Source organism: Canis aureus, chromosome 12 (genome assembly GCF_053574225.1).
Source record: "Canis aureus isolate CA01 chromosome 12, VMU_Caureus_v.1.0, whole genome shotgun sequence".
Classification (NCBI taxonomy): Eukaryota; Metazoa; Chordata; class Mammalia; order Carnivora; family Canidae; genus Canis; species Canis aureus.
The window spans coordinates 53,521,711-53,539,502 of record NC_135622.1 but is presented as its reverse complement, the minus strand read 5'-3'; positions in this window follow the sequence as shown (position 1 = coordinate 53,539,502).

Sequence of the window (17,792 nt, the reverse complement as noted above, 5' to 3'; positions counted from 1 at the left end):
CCCGTTTTTTGAGCAGTGAGGATGAGATGGGCCTGTGTCTGGGAAGTCTATGCAGTGTTCTACGGTGGCTTTGTCATTTTGCTTCCGTGGCTTGCTCCCCAGCTACAGAAACACATTTTTTTTCTGGTTCTGTGAAAGTTTTCATGCCACCTGGAGCCCAGGCCTCTGTTAGAAGCTGAAGTGCTCATAGGGAGTGGGGAGCATCTTCTGGGAGGGACAAAGATCCGGGCTCCCATGCACGATGGTGGCCTGCCTGCCCTGAGAGCATGGCCCCTTCGGGCCCCCAGGGGGGTCAGGAACAGGCCCAGCGAGGAAGAGGGAGGATCACCAACCTTAAATGTCGTTCCGGGTTCATGATCTTCACAGCCACCGTAACTCCCATTCTAAATTCCAAATGCACGTATTCCCCAAATTAGAATGCCACGGTCCATGTGCTCGAGGTCATTCAGCTGGTGGAGAGGGGTGGGTGTGAAAACCCAGCTCTGTCCAAGCCAGAAGCCCACCAGTCTCCCCAAAGCTGCCCAGAGCAGGGGTGCCGGAGGCGCAGTTTGGCCACAGTCTGATTTTGTTCAGAGCTGGCTCGGAGCCAGGCCTCTGAGTTGACTGAAATGTTCTGAGAGTTGCTGAGGGAAATGGGGCTTTGAACTTGCCTAATATAACACGGGCTGGTTCTCAGGATCATAAACATGTTTCTGAACCTAATTAAAGAGTCTCGTGAAAAGAGGGAGAGCAGAGCTGAGACATGACGGTCCGTCTAAAATCTCCCCGTGGGCCAGAACGGGAGCTTTGCTTTTCCCAGACTCGGGGAGAACCAGCCCTCTCTGGGGGCAGAGAGTTAAGAGGCTTTAGAAAGAAGAAAAGGCTCTTTTACAGTCCTGGCTGGGGACCTGGGCTGGACCGGGGAGGGAATGTAGGAGGCATAATTGGGGCTTGTAAAACATTTCCAGACAAAATCACTTAATGTGTTTTGGAGAGTAAAAGGCAACAGTGCACATAATCCATAAATTTGGGTATTTTTCTACAGCGTCCGTGGAGCCGGAGCAGGGGACATGAAGGACCGCCAGTCCGGTGATCCATGGGTCGCGCTGGCTGCAGGTGGACTCGGCTCTGAGCGCAGGAGCCCAGTGTGGCCGGATGCGTGGGCTTGAATCCTTGCTCCACCGCTCACTTGCTGTGTGACCTTGGGCAGGTGATTTATCCCACCCGGCCTCAGTTTCCTCTTTTGGAAAATGGAGATACAACAGTACCCACCTCATAGGTTTGTTGGGAGGGTTCGGCGTGTGACTATGTTCGAGGGCCTTCGAGAATAAGTGCCTGAATCGATTGGCTGTCCTTAGTCTCTGCCTTGGAGGTGGGCTGCTCCCTGGTGAGGGCAGGACTGTTGATCCTGGGGAAGAGTCCAGGCCTGGGAGAGCTTCTGGAGCTGGAGCCGTATCATGCTTCTCTTGAGTGCGTCTCCCCATTTCTCCCCTGGTTTCCTTTCTACCAGCATCGGTCACTGTCATCAATGTCGCAGCAGCCTCTGGTGCCAATAGACGTCACAGACACATCCCTTTCCTCAACAAGAAGCTCTGATAATGTCTCACCCTCTCGGTGTGACATTCAAACCTCTGGGTCCTCTAGACTCGGTTCACCATGGTGCTGTGTCCGGCCACGTCCCCTGTGGTTGTCACAGCGTGCCAAGTGCTTCCAGTCTCTTCTCCTTCTGGGCAAATGGCAAATATTACACTTCCTGACGCCCGTGGGGTTGGCTGGGGGCAAACAACTAGTTTTGGCTACACATTCCGAGCAGGGGTAAGCAGCTGGTCCCTGTTTTCCCTTCTCCCATGACAGCTGAGGCAATGGCCCAAAGCAGGCGGCAACACGTTTTCCATAACATGCTCAACCTTGCGCGCTCTCTGTTGCAGCTTCTCAGCTCTACCGCTGTCATGTGAGAGCAGAATAACACAGATTCCCTAGATAACACAGAAATGGATGAGTGTAGCTGAACTCTAATAAAACTTTATTTACAGAAACAAGTGCAGATTTGATTTGGCCTGTGGGCCATAGTTTGCGGACCCCTGTTCTTAGACCAAGCCTTGCAGTAGAACTTTCTGGAATGATGGAAATATTCTGTAATATCTGTGCTGTCCTTTAGGGTAGCCACTAGGCACGTGCATCTATTAAAAGCTTATACAGCCTCCTGGGGACAATGCCCACTATATGGGACAAGCTGTTCTAGACAGTGGCTGTTTTATCAGCCAGGGTCCTGGAGTGAAGGTGACATGGAGGACCATCGCGACCATGATGGACGTGTAGCCTGTCCAATCCTTGATGTTATCAACAACTGAGATTTGGGGATGTTTGTCTCTGCAGCAAAATGTAACCCTTCCTAACTTACATACCCTTCACCTTTAGCCCCACGCACACCACACATATTTCATGGGTTCTCACCTAAGCATTCCACACCAGTCTAGGCTTCCCGACCTTCGCTCTTATTGCTTACTTTGTCTGGAATACTTCTATTGTCACTTATGTCACTGGCCTATGCTGCTTCATTGTTCAAAACTGGGCACAAATATTACCTCGTCTCAGTGGTTTTCCGATAATGCTCTATACCAGCTCCAAACAATCAAGAATCACCTGCAGCTTCCCTAGAACTCCTTGCTGGTCTAAAGCAAGTATAACATAGTAATGCAGTAATTCATTTTCTTGTGTTTTCCACCAGAGAGGGAGCTCTTGGAGGAGCTCCCATCAGATCACGCTTCATGTCTTCTGTGGGACCTCAATACACGTTTGTTGAATTGAAGTTCATATACTTCAAACCCAAGCTGTGTTGACCTCTTGGGGTCCTTTGTGGCTTCCTCTGGCCCTGGGCTCAACTTTGGACTGTTTCTCTCTATCTTCTTCCCACTTTCCTGGCCACAGTGTACCTCTCCTTCTCCACGATTCAGCAGGAGTGGTGGTGGAGGATGAGGAGAAAGGAAGAAAGAGACATCTATCTATTAGTCTTATGAGGTAGTAGTATAAAAATATCCATTTGAGGGATGCCTGGGTGGCTCAGTGGTTGAGCATCTGCCTTAGGCTCAGGCCGTGATCCTGGTCCAGGGATCAAGTCCCACAAAGGGCTCCTTGCAAAGAGCCTGCTCCTCCCTCTGCCTATGTCTCTGCCTCTCTCTGTATGTCTCTAATAAATAAATAAATAAATAAATAAATTCTTTAAAAAATAATAAAAAATAAACATATCCACTTGCTTGGTTCCTAAAAATGGACTCTACAGTAAAGAATAGTCGTGACTGCAAACCCACCTGTAGCCCTACTAGTGGCTCCTGGGGCTGCTAGTGGCTGTTGGACCTAAGAGCTACTGCATGCCAAGCTGGAGGGGGTTGGGAAGGTATGTCATTTAGGACCATTGTCTTAAAATTTCTTTTCAGAGGTAAGGCTTGTCAAAAATCCTAGTTTATTCCTTTAATTATTTTCATTCTATCTAATAAAAGGCATTAGTGTTTTGGTTTTCTGCACGAATACAGAGACTTCACCATCACCATCCCTTACATATATGCATCCCTTTGTAGCTAAAGTACGTCCTACCCATGACTTCTTGAGCCTCCCAGTAGCATGGGGAAGAAGTCAGGGTAGTGCTTACCAGCCACATTTTTCTCATGGAGAAGATATAGCCCAACGTAGGGAGGTCATTTACCCCTATCTTCAACGAGCTGAGACTTGAGTGTGAACTTGAACTTGGACCTGAAGCTCTTAGATCAGTGCCCCCAGGCCTCAGACATATTCTAGTCTGAGGGCCACTGTGACCATGTCCCACCCATCAGCACTGCCATTATCCCTGAGCTGGAAAGTTGGGGCAGAATTATAAGATCCCTGCCTAACTCTGAAGTCACAGAAATTCCAGAGCCCATCCCTGCAGAAGACTTTTAGTCAGAGAAATTTAGAGCAGGTGAGAATTTTCCTCATTACTCTCTGAAAACCAAGGCTCAGTTCATTAGCAGTCTGATAGCTTGAAGTGTTCGAATTATTTAAAATGAGTTTGAGGATCTGGGGATAGGTATTGCAAGGAGAGTGATGGGCCTAAACTCCTTCCAGGACCAGGGAGACATGTTTCTGCCTATGAAAGGGTTTATTTTTACTCCCTCCGTGGGTTTCAGTCTCCCTCAAGGGACAAAAGAAGGATGCTGCAGCTTCCCTCTGAGTAAAATTATGCTCCTTCCAGGGGGGCTCACCTGGTGGTAATGGGGAAGGTCTCAGTGGCTTTTCCCTCCCAACCTGACAGCCTTTCCATCACTCTTCACCTTCACCTGTTCCCTACTCTTAGCTCGCCCTGCCCTTATCCACCCCTCCCAGAGCAAGAACACTGCACCGCCTACCAGGATGGGCTGTCATAACATTTCACTCTGGGGACTAACGAACCCAAGGTGGTAGAAACAGCAAAGTACTGACTCTTTTTTTCAGTGTTAGTGCACACATTATGAAATCCCTTTGTTCATGTCTGGGTACCTGAGCTCCTGAAATGTCTGTTGGAACCCTAAGTCTTCTAGATGTGGAAGGTGGTCCAAACAGATCTACTAAAGGTGGAAGAAATCCGTAGGTCAACAATAAATATATGAAAGTGTCCAATATGGGTAGAATGAGGTAAAACACACACTTGTGCACTACAATTATTATAATATCAACAGGGGAATAGTATGATTGCATATACTTCGTACAGTATATAAAAATACAGGTTTCAAAGCAAATAAAAAATTGTATTCCTAAAGACATTTATGAAAGTGGGCCCAAAAGAGCCAAAAGCTGGAAATGATTGAGGAGGACGGTAAGAGAAGAAGTGCTTAATACATGACGGTATACCGTAGCTATTGAGAAGAATAATTGTGAGGATTATTCAGATCATAGTCTTCAGACCAAAAGTGTTAATGACAGAGGTGCATGCAAATAGAATTCAAACTGAAATATGTGCTGTGATGGAATTCATGAAAAATGTTGCTTCCATGTGAACCAGGACCAGAAGCAAAAATGTGAAAAATAACATAGCATGTAGGATGGGGCAGAGAGAGACTGTATATTTATGGTATCTATATATTATGTATATATGATTGTTTATACTCTGATTTCCTGAGATTACTTGTCAGTGAACCAGACACTAAGAAACCACCTTTATTATCTGCGCTGTGATGTCGGAATTAAATCATTTGAACATGAAATATATTAGATCTGCCTCCTTAGGGTTTATAAAATTGTCTTATCAAAAAATATGATGAAAGCATTTATACATTATGAAGAGCACAGAGAATAACAAATATTTATTCAGTAAGTGACTCTCAAATCCAAACACTGTGGCATATTCGCTTCATGTTTTAAAAAGAAGTAGAACATTTTAGACACAACTGAAGTCCTCTGAGCACCTGCGAGATGAGCTCTTTGCTGGTTTCGTATTTTTACTATTTCCTGCTACATTATCTTTTTGTATTAATAATTCTCCGAAGGATGGAGGATGTAAGCTTTAAAAAGGTTCTGTTTTCTCCACTTATATTATGGCCTTTTATTGATACATTGCATCCCTCAATGTGGATATGAGGTAAATCCCTTAGACGGTCTGGGCCTTGGTATCCTTACCTGTGTGTACCTCAGAGGATAAGAACCATATGGATCAGGGAAGGTGGGGAAAAGCTCTCCAGGTGTAAGGGACAGCTTTAACGAAAGCCCAGGAGCACAGCCTGGATGGTGCTGGCAATAGTTCCAGTTCTTGATGGGCTGAGGTTCCAGCTCTGAGTATAGGGGAGGGAAGAGGTTGTCACTGAGATGCTGACCTGTTCATCTGCGATGGCTTCTCAAAGCCCTAACCACACAGTTACCTCCAAGTCCCCAGGTGCTCATCACCCCCTTCTCGGGCCTCTTTCGGCCCCTGTATGTGCCTCATGGAGACCCCAGAGATCCTCCTGTGTTTGTCTGTGTCTCTGCCTGCTTCCTCCACTGGACAGATGGCTTCCCAAGGGTGGGAAACGCATCTGATTTATATGCATCCCTGCACCTAGCATGGGGGAGGCCCCCGTCAGTAGCTGTTCAATCATAAATTGGGGAGGGGGGTGCAGTGGGAGAGGCTAAAAGCTACCATAGGTACCACTCCTCTGACCTCTCCCTGGAATAGTCCTGTTCCCTGGTCTAGCAGGAAGGAGGGGGATTCTAAGAGTTTTCGCCAAAGATAATTCACAGATGCCCCATTGGAATTTCTGCTCAAAGGAAGACAGAGGAAAGGAGAAAGAAGATCCCAGGAGGGAACACCCAACTGCCTCCTCAGGTCAAGGCATTTCCTGCCCCAATCTGATCCCAGCTCATTCTCTGCCCCTCCTGCTGTCGTCGTGCATCTTTCCTTAGGCTGGAGCCCCAGAGGCCTATCCTGATCCTAATCAATACACTGTATCTCTCTAGCAAAAGTTCGGGCTCTTGGATTCAGAAAGGCCACAAAATAAGAGGAGATTTTGCTGTTTTCCAGATCCAAGCAGATGCTTGTCCATTGCAGATTCTGCGGAGCCTGAGACAGGACTCTGAGCTCTTGCTCTGGGCACAGAGGTCATTGTGTTGATGGAACTGGGCAGAGACAGGGTGGGGGGGGGGCGGCAGTGGTTCATATCTGTCCTGCTTATCTTGCTGCATGATCACCCATTTCAAGACCCAGTGGCTTAAAACAACACAGTCATTAGCTGTGCTCACGAATTGATCATTTGGGCACTGCTCAGTGGGGATGTGTCATCTCTGTGCCATGTGCCATCAACAAGAACAGCTTGACTTGGGCAAACCCTTGAGAGCTTGAGAGGACCTTTGTTGTGTCTGAGAGTTTATACAAGCCACTACTTTACATATTCCTGAGGTCTTAGCCAAGAATCTTATAGTCCCACCCTGGATTTATGTGTGGCCTGAGCCCCTTTCTTAAGGGAGAATGGTTTCCCATCTGGAAAGCCTTGAGAATGAAAAACAGTTTGATTTTTGGAGCGAGCAAGCCCTGGCTCCTTCAGCTCGTGCCTCTCTTGGCCATTGCATCAGAACTAGGGGGAAGAAGCCAAGCGGTGCTCTCAATATTCTGCCTAGAAATCTTAGCTAGCCCATCGAGATCATTAGGCGCCTTCCTGTTGTCCATTTTGCTGCAGGCTGCACCGTTGCCAAACTTTCTATAACATTCTATAACAATGATCTGCATTATTTCAAAATTATTGTAATTTTTTTGAAAGACTTTAGTTATTTATTATCGGAGTGAACGAGAGAGAGAACACAAGCAGGGGGAGGGGCAGAGGGAGAGAGAGAAGCAGACTTCTTGCTGAGCAGGAGCCCAACACAGGGCTCGAACCTAGAACCCCGAAATCATGACCGCAGCTGAAGGCAGATGCCTAACCGACTGAGCCACCCGGGTGCCCCTCCTGTAACATTTTGAGACTTTCCCAAAGCCCTCATTGACAGGCTCCTTAAGGCCCTTTAAGTCTTTCACTGATGTTCATCTTGAGGCTTTGTATTTGCTGCTTGGTCTGAAAGCAGGTGTCATACATTTTGGGATTTTATCATAACATCCTGCTTCCAGGTACAAGTATCTGTTTTTCATTATCTATTGCAACATAATCGCCCCAACCAACCAACCAGTCAGTAATCACCAACCAGTGATTACTAATCACTAATTTTACTCACATGTCTGTATTCTGGACAGTTCTTAGCAGAGACAGGTAATCTCTGTGCCATGTGGCATCAAGGGGTGATTCGCCTGGGTCCGGAGAATCCACCTCAGGAGGGCGTGGTCATACATTACAAGTTGGTGCTGATGGTGGCTCACTTTCTATCTGGGCCTCTCTATGGGGCCAGTGGGCTTCCTCGCAGCAGGAGCAGGTGGCTGGGTTTCAAGAACAAACATCCCAAGGAACTATAATCAGAGGCCACCAATTTCTGTCAGTCAATCAGAAACTCAAGAGCAAGAACTAAGTCCCAAAGTCACTTTGTAAGAAGAACATGAGGCATGGGATGTGCCGTTGTGATCACCTTCAGAAAACACCATCTGCCACAATATTCTCATTCTTAGGGGTTTTGATTGTTGTGTAAGGGCACTGGGAAGCTATAATGACACCAGTTCCCAACATAAACTTGATGTTCATGATTCCTGAACGTTTCTGTGCCCCAGAAATGAAGCTGACTTAACCCCGATTGGTATGGCCACAGAACTGATTGGCGGTAGTTATAAAAATAACTTCATCCCAGATAGGCTGTACCAGCTTTTTCTCAACCCTACAAATACATAATGCCACCTGTAGGCATTTCTGCCTCTGTGACGTTGAACCCTTCAGCTGGCATTGTCCCCATTTCTTGTGACTCTCACTCATCACTTTGTCCTCTTAACTCCCTTTGAGACTCAGTTCCTTGTGTGCCTGGCAGGTATGTCCCACCCAGCACTTCCGCCTCTACCCAGTGTCCCCCTTAGCGAGAGGCAGATGCAGCAGGCTTTCTGGAGCTAGACCCTTTGGGGTTCACTCCTAGTTTTATTGCTTCTTAGGTGTGTGTTGCTTTGGGTAAGTTATTTAATTTCCTTGCACTCATTCTTTTTTTCACTTACAAAGTGGATTTTATACTAATAGTCCCTCATGAGGATTGTCAGGAGGATTGAGTTGATACATTCAGCACCTGGCATTGACTTTTGTCCTCATTTTGGTCCATCTCCATTACCTCTTTGGCACTCTGAGCCAGGCCTTCCTTCCATCTGTTCTCTCATGTCTCTTCCAAACAATTGAGTCCATGTCCTATCAATGTTCTTCTTCTTCTTTAAAATAAGTATAGAGTTTTAAATAGTACCAATCTTTCATGTTTGTTCAGTGTCATTATATAGAAGATGATTTCACAACCATTATCACTTTTAATCTTGATACCCATCTTGGTAGTCAGAATTCTAAGCCCCCTGAATTCCTGTCCCCAGTGCACCTAGCATAATCCACAGGACTATGACTATGATGGATTTTAATCCCATGACTAGGGTGATGATTTGGGGTGAAGCTGTTTGAATCACAGGAGCTCTTCACATTTGGGTCTAGAGGTGAGTGACAGGGCATGTCAGATTTGAAGCATGAGAAGGATTTGACAGGAGGAAGATTCACTGTACTGGCTTTGAAAATGGAGGAGACCATGTGGCAGGAGCCACAAGTGGCCTCCACGACTGACAGCAAGCAAGGAAATGGGGACCTCAGTCGGACAACCACAAGAAACAGAATTCTGCTAACAATCATTTCAAAAGAAGACTCCAGGCTCCAGCTGAGAGCACAGCCAGATGACACCTTGATTATGGCCTCTCGAGAACCCAAGAAGGGAACCCAGTCATGCTGCATCTGAGCTTCTGATCTACAAAACTCTAAGAAATTTTAACCTGCTAAGTTTGTGGTAGTTTGTTACATAGCAGTAGATAATTGTATTTGTTTCCTAAGACTGACAGAAAATATTACCACAAATTTGGTGACTTTAAGCAACAGAAAGGTACTCTTTTGCTGCTCTAGAATCCAGCAGCCTGAAATCAAGGTGTCAGCAGGGTCAAGCCTCTCTGAAGACTCTAGGGAAGAGTCTTTCCTTTTCTCTTCCAGTTTCTGGTGGCTCTGGGTGTTCTTTGGCTTCTGATCTCTCCCTCATGTTCTACGGATTTCTCCTCCTCTTGAATCTGTGTCATCTGTGCCTTTTCCTCTTCTGTCTCTTAAGGACATTTGTCATCGAACTTAGGGTGCACCCAGATAACCCAGAGTGATGTCCTCATATTAAGATCCTTAATTTAATGACCTCTGCACATACGCTTTTTCTAAATAAGTTCACATTCACAGGGTGAATGGAGCCACCATTAAATACACTGCAATAACTAATACACAAATAGGTCTCATTATGACTCTTCTACAGAGAGCCAACTGCCCCGTGAATAGGCACGTGTGTACCTTCCAAGTTCAAGCCTAGTTCCCACTACATCACCATTGCCTGTTTCTCCCATAGCATTTAGCACCACGTTGGACAGACAATAGAGCTGAATAAATGCATGTGGATTAATTAAAATTCCAAATTAGTCGTGAGTAAAGTTGTACTGTGTTCAGAAAAGGATTCAGGATTGAAGGGGAAATTATCTCTTCTCCAAGGTCTTTGAATCTGTGCAAAGGATCCTGGGTTGGTGAATATTTCCATTCTTGATTAAAATGATGAAGAGTCCTTATGAAACAAGAGGCTTGGCAGCTTCCCAAAGAGACACCTTCCCATAAGGATTAGAGTTAAGAGACGGAAGTGTGAACCTTCCTCTGCCTAGAATGGTCTGGAAACAAAATGCTCTGGGATCGAACCCTGGTTCTGTCATTTCCCATCCAAGTGACCCTGGGTAAGTCACTGAACCTTGCTGAGTTTCCCTTCCCTGAACTATGAATACAATATACCTGTCTCAGTATGGGTTTTTTAAAAATTTTATCTATCTATTTATAATGTATTTATTCATGAGAGACACACAGAGAGAGAGGCAGAGACACCGGCAGAGGGAGAAGCAGGCTCCATGCAGGGAGCCTGATGCAGGACGCATCCCAAGATCCTGGGATCATGACCTGAGCCAAAGGCAGATGCTCAACCACTGAGCCATCCAGGTGCCCCTCAATATGGGTTTTTAAGGATCATCTAAGACAGGAATAAGTGCTCACTGAGGTGGTACATACTAGGGAGCTTACACATTATTAAATTATGTAAACCTCACGAACACCTTATAAGGTAAATTACTACCATTTTACGGATGATGAAACTGAGGTGCATTGTGGTCAGATCAAAGGTCAACAGCTAGCAGGTGACAGTGCAGCCAGGATTTGAACTCAGGATGTGTGGTTCCAGAAACCACTTTCTTAACAATTGTACCATTGACTGTATCAGTTAGGAGTTCCCTAAAAGAGCAGAGCCATTAAAAAAAAAAAAAAAAAAAAGAGAGAGAGAGAGAGAGAGAGAGAGAGCAAGCAGAACCATAGTAAGTGATATAAAATAAGGATTAAGAAAAGTAGCAATTAGAATATATATAACTGTGGGAGCTGGTTAAGCAGTCTGTGCCACTGTGGGCTTGACCCAGCAGGGCCAGGAGGCCTGGACATGAAATAGGAGAAAGTTCAGACTGGGACCAACTAGGAAAATGGGGCCTGCATCTGATCCTCTCTGGTCCTTCCTTAGTGATGCAGGTTACCTGTGGGGTAAGTTGGCATCATCATCACACAGTTGTGTGTACATGTGGCCCAGGATTTGGAGACTCTGCAAGAGCAGGAGCCGCTGTGGCTGCTGCCACCCTAGGCCAATGGGGTGAATGCTCAGATCAGTGACAATACATGAGGGCAAGAGCAATGTCTGGCCCCACTGTCTTCAGAACATAACATCCACCATCCACATCTCCCAAAAACGTCCTGTAGGCAACTCTGAGTCTGAAAAGTGTACGGAAGGGAATTCTGGGAAATGTAGTTCCAGTTCAACAAGGCTGATGCAGGACCCGAGTCTTTAGATACTCAAATATGGAAGTGCCCAGAAGAGTGCCAGTAGGTTCTTTTCTTAGGATTCGATAAATATTAGTTCTCTTTTTTCCTATCACTCTTGTTGGAGGAACCATGGATAAGTCTGCCAATTTGGAGTTGAGGCTGTGAGTAAAGTCTAACTATTAGGGCAGATGGGTCAGTGATGGCGGAAGGGATGAAGAGGGTATCCAGCCTCCTCATAATCTCTCTTTCTTGTCGACCCCCCAAGTAAACCTACCATAACTATGTAGATGACCCTCTAAGGAAGTGTTTCAATTATACCCTTCCCTCCTCCCAGCAAATTGCCAGAGACATTCAATAATGGCTCTGTTGGATGAGGGCTCTACTCCAAGAGGATGGGATAGGACAAGGGGTTCTCCCTGAAGCAACTGGGAGAAAAACGGTAGGCCAAGCTGACCTCCCCAGAGGGCAGCCCAGGTCCTTAACATAAGGTCCCTGCAACAGCAGGGTAGTGGGGAGTACGGGTGCTGACCTTCAATGTTGGGAGCTAAGACTAGGTGGCAGTGAGTAAAGGAACAGGTCTGGGGTGCAGAGGAGTATTAAGGGTCTTGCACAATTGACTGCCTTGGAACTTGGCTAACCTTTGGGAGAAGCAGGTATGCAGTGTGGGGCACATAGGTGTGGTCAGGCAGGCATCACCCCAGGGTTGACAGTGCATTAACACCCATATTCCCAGTGGTTTGGAAAGAGAACAAAACCTGGCTTAAATGAACATCATTTTCCACCTATTCCCCCCAAATCCAGTCCCTGAGCATATTGGGAGCTTCTCTGTCTCTTATCACTGATGATCTGGCCATGGTTCTGCTCAAGAAAAACACCCAGACACTATTTTAAAAGTGTGCATATAATGCGTTGGGCAATCCTTTTCATAACTTTGCACAGTAGAAATTACCAACAGCATTTTGTAGAAAAGTGTTTGCAGAGTTTCAGAGCAGTGCTGACCCTCAGCCTAGTGGTAGAGCTGAGATTTGAACCCAGGCCTGTCTGAATCCAAAGCCACAGCTCTTCTCACTCCAAGGAACACTAAAGAATTGGCTAGAATTTTGGACTTTGAGGTTTTTCCAGCTTTGAAAATTTGTGAGATTCTCAACAGTATGAAACCAGGCCTTTAAAAAAAAAAACACATTTTCAAATATTCAACTGTGTTTCTTAGGATCTGAGAAAAAAAGGACAGAGTTGTTTCTTTAAAAATGAAGGAATCTGCTAAAGGCTGTATTCATTATAGTTTTCCCTCTTGAAGCTTTTCAATCTCAAATTCAAAGTAAAATTTTAACAATAAATTCAGACTTTTTAGAATCAGTTGCAATTGCCTTTTGTTACTTTAATTGAACCTCTTTGCAATTATTAGAGGAATTTTTTTTTTTAATGAGCATGTCTTCTTTCACATGACAATTCTGATTCTTCCTTTGAGAAGAAAGGTAGACTCTCAACAGGTATTTTTGGCCAAAATCACAATGAAGCAAGAAGGGAATGGTGTGATGAATGGAGCTCCTGCTGCAAAGGTGTGGGGACATCTGTCCTAATGCTGGAAGCCATCCTTGGGGTGCCAGCAGGGAGCGCTACAAACTGATATCCAAGGGGCCCAATATCATCTGGCTTTGTCTCTTTCGGCTTTTATTATTTTATTTCCCATTTGCTGTTCTATTAGCTTGGGCAATTCTGCTTTCAGAAATGGGTATGCCGGACTATTTCTCATCTTTGAAAAAATGTCATCCTTTTAGAATAAGAATCTTTGCCTTTGGCGACCTGGGCATGAGGACCCAGAGGGAGAGTGTCACTGTGCTCGGTGCTGAAATGATACTCATTCATTCCACAAACACTTCTTTGATGTAATGTAGCACCAGATCCTCTTTGGCGCTAAGAGCAGAGCCGGAAACAGGTCTCAGGAGCTCTCTGCCCTCCAGGGAGCACATAATCTCTGATGGGTGAGCTAAAGCCATCAGGCTTGATTGTGGCTCCACGTGATTTAATGGAATCGGCTGCCACACGATTCTCGATTCTCGTCCACAGCTGTGGACTCCTGGAGGTACCGAGCTCATGCAGGGGCAGGCGTAGCACTGATAACGTGCGTCCTCTGGGTCGCATATCTCAATTTCCCCTCTCAGCAATACCAGGGAGAAACTGTCATAGCCATTTTGAAGACGAGCAAGCCTGGGCTCGGAGCAGTGGAACCCTTTGGCCAAGATCACAGAACAAGTATGTCCTGCGGTTCCCCAAACTGGGGCAGGCACTCTCCAAACCCCTGCGCTCCAGTCTCCCTCTCAGCCTCCAAGAAGGCACAGGTGGACATGCTCAAGCATCTTAAGCCTCTCTCCTCCTCCTCGTCCTCCACCTCCTCCTCCTCCTCCTCCTCCTCCTCCAAGGCCAATCCTTTGTGGTCCTCGTTCCTTTTGCATCACGTATTCACTTTCTTCTTGAGGAAGGAGAATGCTGCCTTCCAAACACCCAGTGGTGGGGGGGTTGGGGTGCGGCGCCTGCTAAAGCCCTGGGGCAGAATAAGCTTTCTCCCTCTTGCTCCTCCCCACTCTGGGGCCTTGACTCTTGCTCAGCTCTGATGCCTGGAGGCCACTGGTAACACAGGGGGAGAAAGCAGGGTCCCCTTCAGCACAAGAGGGCACGGGGATGTTGCTAAGCGATGGTTCATCCTAGCAGAAGCAAAATGGGTCCTTGAAGGCACTTCACCTTGAGGCCCAACAGAGAAAGACCGGTTTTCCTTATCTCACCACCTGGCCGTGGGGAGGATCTGACATGCTCAGGGTAAAGCCATGGAGCCCGGGGACAAACAGGCTGGCTAGAAGCCTGAAGACAAGGAAGAGGGCCCAGGGAGGAGGGACTGAAGGTTTAAGGAACAGGATCTCTCTGGAGAAGGATCAATAGAGTCAGGTAGAGCCTGGGGACAGTCTGGGTCTGGCAAGGGCAAGGTTAGCCTACCTTCGGGGAGCCTCTGCCCCTCCCGCCCCCATCGCCCTCTGACTGAAAGGCAAGGTGCTCTGAACCTGGCTCTGACAAAACAGCCTTGATTGTTGGCAGAGTTTTCTAAAACAGCTTCCATAGCAACCGTAGAGACCTGAGAGAAACAGCCCAAGAGCTCCCGGTTGCTTAGCAAATGCTGGCTGCTCTGGAAAGTGGCAAGGGCTGCTCTGTACCTGGCTGGAGGGAGGAGAGGAGGCTGGGGAGGAGGGCACTTGGGGAGAGCTTTGCAGATTGTCTCCCCTCTGGTGTTTGATAAGCTTGAGGTCAGAGTAGAAGTGAAGGCTCTAGGCCTGCAGCCTGCCTCCCTTCTCTTTCCACAACCCTGGCTCTGTCTCATGTGGGAGGGGATCTCATTGAGCATTCGGCTTGCAGACTCAAGCCCCGACCCCAGACACCCTCAGATTAGCAGTGAGCACCCCAGTGGCCCAGCCAGCCCTTAGGGGAATGGACTTTGGAAGCAGGCTCAGACTATGTGGCTGGTAGGGCATTCCAGAGTCTTGGTACTTGGAGCACAGTCTAGGGAGCATGTTGTCTGGCTCCAGAAGATTCCATGCTCAGTGGGGAGGGCTACCTGATGGGGGATGGTACAAAGGGGGACCCCTCTGGAGGTTGGGCCCAGGGCTCCCACCTGCTCGCCCGCATCTCAGGGTGGCACAGTGTATGGTCTGGCTTCCACACGGTTGTTGAGCAGCAGCATTGGTTGATGCTTGGAATCTGGGAGCCTCACTTTTATGCCACTATAGGCAAGTATGCCTTCTAGAGGTGGACAGCTCCGGTGTGGTGGCCTTTAGGTGGTGACCTTGAGGGGCCCAGCTGATGGCTCCGCCAAATAGTCTCCTGGAGATGGCAGCTATGGCCAGGGAGCCCTTCACCCTTCTCATTCTGGTTCCAAATGTGCCGTTTCCTCCAAGGGTGGCCTCAGGTGGGCACAAAGTTTCTCCCTGCCTCAGTTTTCTAGATTGCCAGAGTCTGCCCTAAGGCTGGCTTCCCTCTCCCTTCATTCTTCTTATTTAGCACAATCCCTGTAACCTTAGTGTCAGGAAGGCAGCAGGGATGCAGAGGGAAGCTGGACAGACAGATCATTTCATTTGCTGGATTGCACTGTAGCCCACTGGCCCTAGACGTTGGCCTCCTTTGAGGTAAGAACTATGCCCGACTCAGCTCTGGATCCTCAGTATTGTGAACAGGGACAGCTCAGTGAGTTTTGTCAAGTGAGAGTATGGGCGAGGAGCATCCTGGTTGGAGGCTGGCACAGCCTTGGTCTCTAGGTGGAAGTGAGTGGCTGGGATAGAGATGGGGTTGTGGGAGGGGGCGGTGAAGTAAAGGTTGGCTGAGCATTCAGCAGCATTGATCCTTTGGTCTTGGTGAGGGGGAGTATGTACCTGCAATATTCTTCTACCTTTTCACTCTACCAAAAGAAGCTCTGGCTTATAGAGCTGCCAGCCCTGGAAACAGGGCTACAATAGCTACAATAAAGGATCCCTGGGTGGCTCAGCAGTTCGGCGCCTGCCTTCCACCCAGGGCATGATCCTGGGGCCCAGGATTGAGTCCCACATCGGTCTCCCTGCATGGAGCCTACTTCTCCCTCGGCCTGTGTCTCTGCTTTTCAATCTCTCTCTCTCTCTCTCTCTCTCTGTCTCATGAATAAATACATAAAATCTTTTTTAAAAAATAGCTATAATAACTGCAAGCTGGCCTTCTTGCTTAGCCCACTCCAGGGCTGGACCAGTATTGCTCCTCTGACCCACTATCTGTGGTTGGTGTTTTTTTAGCACTCAGACCCTGGGCCACCTTGCAGCACCAGGTGGGTTGGACTGATGGCATTTCTCAGGAAAGCCATTCACGAAAACCATTTGGAACGCTTGAGCTGGTGGTTTCCAGGACACTTAGTCTGTGTATTTGAAAGTGGATTTCCATGTGGGATGGAAATGAGGAAAAGCCCACAGATAACCTGGTGAGAGCAAGAGTGTTGAGGTTGGCCAGAAAGGCTGTGTTCAAATGCTGGCTCTGCCCCTTGCTCCTAATGATCAGTTTCCTCATATGTAAAATCGGGATCTTTGTCCCGACTCAGGGAGAGTGGGTTATTGTGAATATTAGAGGCTATAACCCAATGTTGAGCCTTTGACGAAGAGCCTGATAGCTATCATACTTAGCTTCATGAAGGTCATCAAGTCATACAAAGATGGAGCCTATGTATGGGAGCCACATGGGAGCCACATGCTCACCTGCATCCCACCTGCATTGCAGAAGACAGGAACAGCCAAATGGCTTGATTTTAGCAGATGACCCTTCTGACCTCCAAACTTATGCATCCCTGAGCCTAGAGTTCACAGACCCTGGGCCCTTCTACTCCCAGGATCTCATTTCATCTTTACACCCTGCCTGGGAGCACATTGAAGGCCTCCGCATGGCATTGTCAATGGCAACCTGGGCAACAGACTTAGAGCTGGACCCAAGTTTATGATCTTGGGGAGTCTTCTTATGCAGTAAGTCTCACATCTGGGTGGGTGTTTCACACCTTTCAGTTAGAACAGGCCTTATGAGTTACTGATGTCCTGCCTGTCCATCACCTTGTTCCACAGCCTTTCACAGCAAGTTAACTCTGGACTGGGCGCTGTGCTTGGTACAAGGGTAAATAAAACCAAATAAAGGGAAAAGTCACCCAGGAACTCAGGAGAAGCCAGCATGTGGTCTTGGGGCCTGGAGGGGTAATTTGCTGGTCTCAGCTCACAAAGTTAGAATTTAAACCCACACTGATCTGGTTCCTAGTGGAGTGCCCTTTAGAACCTGTCACCTACTAAAGGACTTGGGTTTAATTATGAAAAGAATTTTTCCCTAACCCCAGCTCAGCTGATCTGGGTGTGGGGCCAGTTCTCCTTGGAGAGGCAGCCTTGGGTTTCTGTGGGTCCCCTGGCCCCTAGGTGACTCACAGACCGGCTGCATGGGAAGTCTCTGCTGCAGATCCCCACACTGCTTTCGTTCGCTATAAAAAAAAATCCTGGGAGTGGATTTAGTGGTTGTGAAATTTAAAAAGGCAAGTGCAGAGCTGGGAGGCATTTCCTTAAGCACAAAGTAATGAAGTGGCCTGCCTGCCCGCCCAGCATGCTACACATGGTTAGCATTAGTGGCAGCTGCAAAGTCATTCCACGGCCCCAACAGGGGGTCCTTGCCCAGGGGAGAAGAGCCCCTCTCCTCTTTTTGTTTAAGACAAGTTTTTAAGAGGAGTTTTAGGTTCACAGCAAAGTTGAGAGGTAGGTATAGAGATTTCCCAGATGCCCCCCCTGCCCCACA